We start from the raw sequence: 10,017 nt of genomic DNA, 5'->3' as shown, positions 1-10,017 counted from the left end.
ATCATCTGTTCATGTCTGTGTATATATATGTATGTAGATGTAACCATATATGAACATACAGAAACTGATTAAAAGAAAATACTAAAGAAAATAAAATTTCTTACAACTCAAGTTATATAATGTTGTTTGGTGCTACATTATATTTTGCAGCATGATGCTAGTATATCTTCAAGTCTATCATCTTAGAAAATGCAAATACTGGAGTGAGGTCATACAGGGGCAAGTTATCAAATCTAGGCATACTGAATTTATGAATAAGCATGTTAAGTAATTCCAGCCAAATTCTAAACTGGGCAATTAACTTCTGACTGCCTGTATTTTCCTTGAGATGTGAAATGGATACAGACTTCTTTATTTCCTAGGCTGAACCTTTTTGGCTTTGAATTTAACGTTCATAAAAGGTGCCAGATTAATGGCCTGGAGACTAAAATGCCTTTTATGCACAGAACAAAGTACATTACAGGCAGAAGGAGCACAAGTTCCTTGAATTGTTTCAGTAACACTGTCCAAACATGACATGGACAACTTCTCTTTAAAGGTTATAGCATATTTCAAGACAGACTGGAGTAGAAAATTAGGCAAAATGGTAAATATGACAAATAACATGATGTTAAATTTGAATCAGACAGCCTTGAGAAGGACTGACATTTAAACGTTACGGCAATTTATGGTTAACCTAAGTGGACCAGAAGATTAAGCATGATCAGTTGACATGAAGTTAAGCAGTCCTTATCTATAGTAGTGTGTATTTCTCTAAATTGCCTTATTTTATAGGTGTTCTTTAGTGATACGATTTCTTTTTTTCCTAAAGCCCTTTACTACCTATTAAAACCATAGATTCTGCTGAAATATTGAACAGCATGTTATTTCAATAAATTAGACACAGAGGAATGCAAATAATTGATAAGGGAAGCTAAAAGTACTCATGAAACTCCATGATCAATAGGAGTTAACTTCAAAAATAAATACTTCTTGTCCCAATTAGTTTATAAATCAGGCAGAAAAGGAATACTAGCAATACATCAGGTCAAATTCTATTTGAAGTTTTTCTGTCAGCAATAATGACAGAAAAAGGGCAAACATGTATGATAAATATTTCTGTTCTGTATTTTTCTGTAAAAAAGAAAAGAGACTGCATGCATGTTTTATAATGAATTACTTTGTGTTTTAGCAATAACTACAGATATTGTTCAACTTCATGTATTTATGTTAACCATTCCCAGGTCAAATGCATTTTTCCAAGGTATTTTAAAGGAGTTGACTTCAGTGCTCTCTTATCTCCTGAGTGTTGGGCTTTAACGTTAATAAAATAAAGAGAGAATTCAGATTATTACAAAAAGGACCTAGATTCATTAAACTCTGCTGGATTCTTAAAGATCCAGATAAGTCAAACTATCTTTTCCTATGTTTAAAACAGGTACATAGGATGAGAATCATTATTGCACATTGGGCACATTGACACTGAACAGGACAAAATAACTGGTTTTGGATTCCTTCAGTAAAAAAATTAAAGAGTGAAAACATAAATAATACCAGTCTCCATGATTTTATGGAATACCGATCTGATGAGTATTTGGAATGGAAAATCAATGTGGTAATTCAACATAGCAGACATTAAATGTGTTTATATCAAATTAAAAATTGGTTGATAAACTTAACTATTCATGAGGAACTGTACAGAATAAGGCAATTAATTTTAATTCCACTGAACCTTCCAGTGTCTCAGTGTTACTTAGTATAGCAGTTGAAAACATTACATGGAATATAATAATAAATCACTACGGGCAATGGCTAAAGGTAATGAAAGTTTGGTGCCACAGTAATAGTAATAAGAGTAGATCACTTATGTAAAGTACTCAGTTGACAGTGATCTGTATAGATGACCTTGTCTTACATACTGACCTGACTTCCTAAGTTCTGCTCAAGTGCATTACAGGTGTCTTAGTGCCGCAGAGAGCAGTGCAATACAGCTTTCAACAGAATTTATGTCATACCCACGGCAATTTACCCCAGGAGAAAAAAATTTAAAAGTCACAGTAAATAAACTAAATAAGTAAAGCTCTTTGTATTGTGTTGCAAAGGAGTAAGAAACTGATGCTTCCCCAGGCTGTGAAACTATACCTTAAAATAAAAAAAAAGGGGGGGGGGGGGGGGGGGGGGTGGTAGGGAAGGGGAGGGGATGTTAAAGAGGGGCACAAGATCAGAACGGTTTCAGGAAAAATACAAGAATGACTTAACCTGGGAAGAGTGTTCGTTAGTGACAAACTTATGAAGCTCAAAAAATTAACCTTCCAAAGAGAATGTTAAGATCAAATTTTAATGATGATTTCCAAATCCCTACAATAAGAGAAAGTATCAGACAGTAAAAACATCTCTAAGTAGCTGACAAACACATGACAGTGTAGAGTGGCTGGAAGCTAATGTTAGCTAAATTTAAACTGGAACTAAGGGGCACTTGCCTACTAATAATGACAATTATTCACATCAGTAATTTGCCATGGAATCTGTCTTATTCTGTATTTGTTTTATTCAGATTCAACAAATGATTTTAGTGAGAACTTAGGAACTTCTTATGCTGTTGAACCTGGTCTTTAGGATCTTTGTCATCAAGAGTGGACATATTTGTGAAAACAGCATTTGGTCACATTGGAGAAATGGGAATGCAGGTATCATTGAATTAATTTCTACATCTTTTATCTTATAGAAGGTGAGACTGGATTATATAATGATAAATTTATTATTCTGCAACTATATCATGTTGTGATGTTTTCCTGAGGAACTACACAGTCTACTTGGAAAAAGAGACCATTATTTTACAGAAGTTTAAACACCACAGAATTGAAGAGCTAGAAATGACTGTTGGCCATATCAAGAACAACCCAAGACTTACTCCACTTTAGCTGAAGTCAAGGAGAGTTTTGCTGTTGATTGAAATAGAAATTAAATTAGGTCTTTAGAGAAAAAGGTATATATCTGTGACCAATCTCTCCAATAATCTATACTGCCCAAAAGGAAATTTACCCATTCTAACATAATATGTGGAAAAAAAAAACAGTCAAAAGCTATAGAAATACCAATCTCAGATTGCCAGGTGTTTTGTTGAAATTCATCTACCTTTATGTTTGATCTGTCTGCCTAGTACTTCCCATTCATCCCATTCTTTATTCTTTTCCCTGACCCTTAACAGATGAAAGCTGTCTAACTCAAAGTCCTAGCTGTATTTCCTTCCCCAGTGTAAATGAATCACTTCCTCTAATGAAAATACTCTCCCTTACTGTCTAAATAGCCCTTCTCAGCTGCAATTCTCTTAAAGTAAGAAGGTATCTTTTGGCCTCAAAATGTCTGCAATATGGAGTTAAAAGTAAAGGGTAGAGTTTGTCTCTTCCTTGGTCTTAGGCAATAGGTCAGCAAGACTAGAAAGATATTGGCTTCTTAGCAGATGACTAATTAAATATCCTTCAAAAAATCATCAACAACAAATTGCCCTTGGAGTTTGGTTTATTTGCCTTTTTATACAGATAGATTTACAAGCAGGCAAACATTTTATGTTATCTAAAACAAAAAAGGAGAAAATACACAGTGGAATGTACCAGTGCTGAAACCACATTCAGAGTATGATGATAGCCTATATCTGAAGAGCTTTAATATGTTATACTACAGAAGATGATGTTTTCACTATAATAAATACCACTAATGTTTTATATAGCAAGTGATTTCATCCTATGAGGATCTCCTGGAATGTCCCAGCTTCCAGTTAAAGATATTCTCTTTCATCTCTAAATAGATTACACCTTTAGCAGGTGTTTGAAATAGGCAGAGGCCTGTAGCCTCATAAAGAGGAAAAAAGGGGATGATTGGTCAGACATGAAAAGTGAGAGCTGCTAATTATTTTCATATGACACGCAAGAACTGTTATAGCAAAGTTGACTAAAGCTGAGCATGAGTTAGCTAGTCCAATTCAACAATGATGTCACCCAGTTTTTGCTTTCTGCAAATTTATGATTAATAAAAGGGAAGGATTATTACAGTAACTTACTCTTAGTGGGCAAGGAGTGACATCAACAGCAGCTGAGCAAACCGACCAAACTTAGCTGTGTGTTGTTGAGGTTTTTTTTCTAGCAGTGACTAACAAGGGACTAACATCATCTGACAGCACAAAGGGCCCTTGAAACTGGAAGGATGCTTCTGATGGAAGTTTTGAATAGAAGCCACCATTTTAACTCTTCTACTTCATTTTACAGTTGCAAGATATTTTGGTTGGCCTGCAGCAAGCTCTTGCCTTTCTCCAGTCATTATACGCACACACACGCAAACTCCGAACTGGCCAAAAACTACCAAAAAGGCTATTGCCTTTCCAACATAAAGCTGCACAACCCCTGTTTTTTGCCTCATCTGCTGCTATAATAACTTCTTTCTTCATTGCTAATTCCATAATATCTTTGCAAAAGGAACTTAACACATCTTTGGAGCATGGATTTTAAAAGGAACAACACAAAAAAGCTAGGCGTGGAATGTAGAATGCCAAGCCTCTGGTTAATCTCTGCAAGAATGCTGTGTTTAATTACATTTTCTTTTTTCAAATTGATAGAGACTTACAGCAATCCTGCTTGCTTTTTAACCTTTGAAAATTTGCCCTCCTAAAATTAGCCTTGGCCACCTGGAAATATTTACCAACGGAACTGAAATTCTCTTGTGAAAGCACCACCAGTGTAAATTGAATTCTTACCTTTGTAGTTTAACAGCACTTGCATTATACAGCCCTGAATATAACTATGAGGTGCCCTGAGAGAAGGTCAGATACTTTGGACTCTTTCTATCAAGTTAACTTTTTCATGTGAGGTGGACAGCATTTGCACTGATAATAAAAAGGGCATATGATGCTACTTTCAACTTCTCTGTTCTGCAGGCACTAAGAAAACAGCTCCAAATGAGAACCACAGAGGTTTGATGTTACATTACTAAAAAGTTCTCTGAGCTGGGACAATTCAAATGCCCTTTTTGAACATCAATTAAACAAAAGATAGAGTGTGCAAGCTAATCATTTACTTGTCCAAACGCTAATAACTTTGTGCTTCTCATTTTCACAAAGACATCTTTTGAGCAAAACAAGAACTTTCTAAACTGAATCAGTGAATAATAGTCCCAATGGTAATATCTGGAAACTCAGCCAGAAGATGAGCTGTGGAGTACTACAGATACTGAAATGTTCAATCACAGAACAGTTAACTGTATCCTAAACATTTTCTGTTGGAGGCTTTGTGCAGCTTGGAATGGTTTTACAGTTCATAAGTAGGTATCAACATATTTTAGCAAGTAGGAAGACAAACTTGGGAAACATGGAAGGTTCCAATTTCCATCATGACCACAGGCTTCTTTGGTAGCCCTGGACAATGAATTAAGCACTATGACCAAGCTCCCACGTTTTATCTTCCAAGTTAAAAGACACATACCTATTTCAGAGGATACAGTGGTGATTAATCAGTTGATTTCTGAAAAGATCTGCATACCATCTGAATACCAAGTATTCATGCTACCAGTGATCAGTCATTTTATCCCTTATACTTCACAGTTAGAACCAAAAAGACAAGTTCAGATTCTGTGCAGTTCTTGCTGTGTTTTAGCCTGTTCTTGAATCTCAGAATATGCTTGGGAACACTTTTCTTGGTTTTTTTTCATGGTGTGACCAGATTTTCAGCAGACACCTAAAAATGTCTCACACATCTGCAACTCTAGTAATATATGTCCAAGAATTTCAATATTTGCATGTCTAAATAGATCATTGTATGTAGAGATCAGGTAATGAAAACTATCACTTAATGGGTTATTTCATTTCTATGAGCTGGAGTGGTCAAAGGAAGCTACTGGGGTAGCTTTACATAAAAGAATCAGCTCCTGACTTTCACCTTTCTTTCTGATTCAGATGTCGTCCTGCACTCCCAGCCTTGCTGCCCGCCCGTGTCTGTTTCCAGACAGTGACATGCACCAGGCTTCCCATAAACGTTAGGACATCCAGCCATACCTGGGCAATTTAGAACAGCAGAGGCAGTGTTTCCCAAGTGATTCAGCTTTGAGACTATGAGAAAGCAGTCTAATGTATACAAAAGATGTTTTCTTAACTTTTCATCTTAACCAAAGCTTGACGTACTGCTTCAACATCACTGGTTAAGGAAATGTTTCCAATTGCCTGTGATCAAAGTTAACCAATAATCCGATACAGTGGTTTTGCTCTTAAAAACACTCACCAAAATGACTGTGAGGGGTCTGGATTGAGATTTTGTATATGACACTTTTTTTAGTCCTTGATCAGCCGTTCAAACCCAACCTGTGTCAGTTGTGACTAACGTGGTTATTCACAAGACTAACTTTTGTCTACGGTAGATTTTCTTTGAAATTGATGGTGAGATATAGGCTTTTCTGAGGGTGATTCAGGGCAGGAACAGTTAGGTTTTGCTGTGAATCACCTCCAGAAGCTTTCTTCTTCTTTCCACAGCATGAAGATAGGAGCGCCTCACTACCATGTAAGGACATGAGAAACTTCCTGCAGGGTCCCGCTGGTGGTCCATCTAACCCCCTTTTCTCATGCCAACAGTGGCAACAGTACATGCTATTTGGAGAGAAAATGTGAGCCTGGCTGCTTTCCGTGGGCCTGTCCCTTCAAACTCCCCAGCATCTGCAATTGTTGTATTAAGGACGTTAAAGGATATGTCCCTGCCTATTCCCTCTGGTAGTTTTTTATGGACTTTTTTTGAATCTTCTGATACTGTGTGCCTCCACAGCCTCCTGTGGCAACAAATCCCAGAAGCTCAGTCTCCATTGTGTAAGCACTGTATCTGTTTTAAATCTTCTACTAGTTTCAACGAGTTCTCCCTAGTACTGCAGGATTTGGTTCGGCATTCACCTTATCTGCCATCTTCATGATTTTCTAAACTCCAAAGCATATCTTCTCAGCCTTCTCTCTTCCAAACTGCCTTTCAATTTCTTATTAAGCAGCTGCTCCACAACCTTAATTATTTTGATGGCTCTTCCCTAATGCTGCTATGTCCTTGAAATGCGGAGACCAGCACTGCATACAACACCCACCTTGTGGGGGCACCAGGGCTTTATATAGTTGCAAAGTGGTGCTCTCTGTCTCACTCTCCCTCTCTTCCTGACACCACCTAACATTCTGTTGGCTTTTTGGTCTGCCACTGCCCATTAAATTTATAAGTTTGGAGACCTCTGAATACCTCCAAGACCCTTCTCTCCCTAGGCTGCAATTACCCATTGGGAATACTTCCCTGGATGTCACTTCCAGATTGGCTGTTTGCTGGTTTGTATGAAAGGATTCACTTCTCTCAGTTCAGTTCCTACTCAAAGCAAGATACTAGAGCAGGCAGCTCTGCTAAGAATCCCAGGAACTTGTTGGACCAAGGACATGAGCTAACTTCTGCATACCCAAGAACGAGGGTGAGGAAGGCTGTCCTGTGGCTGTCCCTGCTGCACCTCTCCTGTAAGCAAGCAGATTAAATTATTGTTCAAAGCTGTCAATTTGGCTCTGATCACATGAGCTAAATTCAGTTTAAGGGGAAAAAAAAAAAGAATCAGAACTAACCCTCCCCAAAAGAATCTTCTTCATGAGAAACATCTGAACACTTCTTTGTTGGTTTTTATACTTCCTAGATGCTTGGTTACTGTCCCTGAATGGGCAGCTTCAAAGGAGCAATTAAAAAATGTGTGCATGGACACACAGATGAGCCCTGTTTGCACACAAAAACTTTATTCTGAGCTACCTTATGTCACCCCTTTTAGCAGGAGTCATCACGAGGGCATGACACCAATAAGCAGACAATGAATAAAGAAAATAACTGTTTATAAGTTCATAGTTGGCATACAAAAGTTATTGAAGAGGAACTGATATTCTAGGCAACTGGCCATCGCTGCTGCCTATCAACTCTCTGTTCCTCCAACTATTACTGGGTGTTATAACGCTCATTTTAAAAACACTTTTACAAGACCTCTAAGCTTGGCAGGTACAATTTTGTGCTCACTAATAAATACACTTAAACTTTATTGTTCATGCACATTGTAGTCTGTAGACAGACACCAGGCAAGCAGGTATTTAACTGTCTATGTGTTACACCTCCCACCTGCACAGAACTACAAGCATAAAATTTCAACCATAAAATGTGAAGTCACATGAGGAAAATTAATGGAAGTGGATTAGTGAATTAAATCCAGATTTGAGGATCTTATATCCATTCCAAAGATTTAACTTCAGTGCTACTAAGTCAAATCTCAACTGTTATAACCCCAGATTTCAGTAAAATTCTAAGAAAAATTCTCAGAACTCAGGCAGGTTTAAATTTGAACCTGGAAACTGAAGGTCATCTCCAATGCTTGTTAAAAAGGAGTGTGGGGGGCGGGGGCGCACAGCTTTATTACATAAACAAATGATGACTGCTTATTTTACTCCCGTCACCTCCCCATATGTCAAATGTTTTCAGTAATTTTCTGTGTTTCCCTGAAAATAATCACCAAACTCCAACCCACCCTTCAGAGGTGACCTGTGTCTGTATTGGACATCAGTCCAAACGTTACTTTAAATAACCAGCATGAAAATCAGTGCTGGCAGTAAGAATACAGCATGGTGCTGCTCATTGCACATTACGTGCTTTAACTGGACATCGTGTCAAGTTGAGGAGGTTCTGAATTGGGTGATTAATGGCAAAAATGCTAGACTGAGATTTTCAGTGAAGACACAGATACTTGTTCATGCTCCTGGGGGAACCCCCACAGCTCTTCCTTCCTATGTGATGCAGTGTTGGAAAGTGTCTCCTAGAAGATCACTAGCACCTCAGAAAGGAGCATTGAAGGACACCAAGAACAGGTGGTGCCAAGATGGTACTGAGGCAGTACCAAGGAAAGGTAAAAGGCATGGGGAGCAGTGACACTCGGCTTGATGTCAGACAAGCTCAGCTGGTGCCCATGCACTCACCTGCACCCTGCCTCCCCTTATGGTTTCTTTTATTCAGATCCCAAAGGGTCATGAGAAACCAAACAACAGCAAGGGCTTGTTTGTAATTTCTGACCCACAGATCTCAGAAGAGATCTTGATTCTTTCCATTTTACAGGTAGGGAGTTGAGGTAACTCTCTTCAGCAGTTGAGGACAGAGCCAGAGAATTCAGATTTCCTGGGTCCCTATCTAACACTCTCTTCAGTAAACAGTTGTAAGCAGTCAGGTTTCCCCTTACCATTTTCACTTCAGGATATATTTCCTTTTACATAGTGATTTGCTCCACAGGGGATTTGCAATGGACAAATCAGCAATGATGCACAAGATCAACATATCTGTTCTAAGCCACCTGTTGGTGTCCTCAGTATTTCACTTATGCCAATTCTTTGCTGGCCACTCTCACAGACAGGGAATGTCTGTCCATGTGTGACACTGCAGCTTTTCCCAATGGCCTGTCCATGACTACTGCCTTGGAAGATTTGCCAGTGTACCCTCTTGTTGAGTTCAGCTCAATGAAAGTGGCAAGCTTACAAGCGTCTTTCAATTCCCTCCCACACATCAGCAGATTTAGAAGTAATCAAAATATAATAGGTAAAATGTATCTCCACCATCAAGGGAGCTAAAACAAGGTGAAATTGGACCTTTCTTAGAATACAAGAACTGGGATCTGTTTTAAAAAGGAAAAGCCACAAGTCAGACATTAATATGTAGAAGTTAAGAAAACAAACAAACAAAAGAGGGCTTTAGATAGGATCTACTGATGTAACCCAGTCTGTTAAGTTAGGAGAGCTACCCCAATTTACATTAATTAAGGGTCCAGCTCTCCTCTTGCAAACAGACTGGTAAATCTTTCTCAAATCCAGAGGCAACATTACTTGGGAAGTACATCAGTGAGAAATTATCTGAACAGTTTTTATGTAAGACCCAGTTTCTTGTTTCTCTTTCCATCCACCAATGCTTAATATTAACCTTCAGAGTCAAAGCTTGATTCAACTGACTTCTGCTCCCACAGTCAGCACTAGCT

This window comes from Falco naumanni, chromosome 4 (assembly GCF_017639655.2).
Source record: "Falco naumanni isolate bFalNau1 chromosome 4, bFalNau1.pat, whole genome shotgun sequence".
NCBI classification, from domain to species: domain Eukaryota; kingdom Metazoa; phylum Chordata; class Aves; order Falconiformes; family Falconidae; genus Falco; species Falco naumanni.
This window is presented reverse-complemented; position numbering follows the sequence as displayed.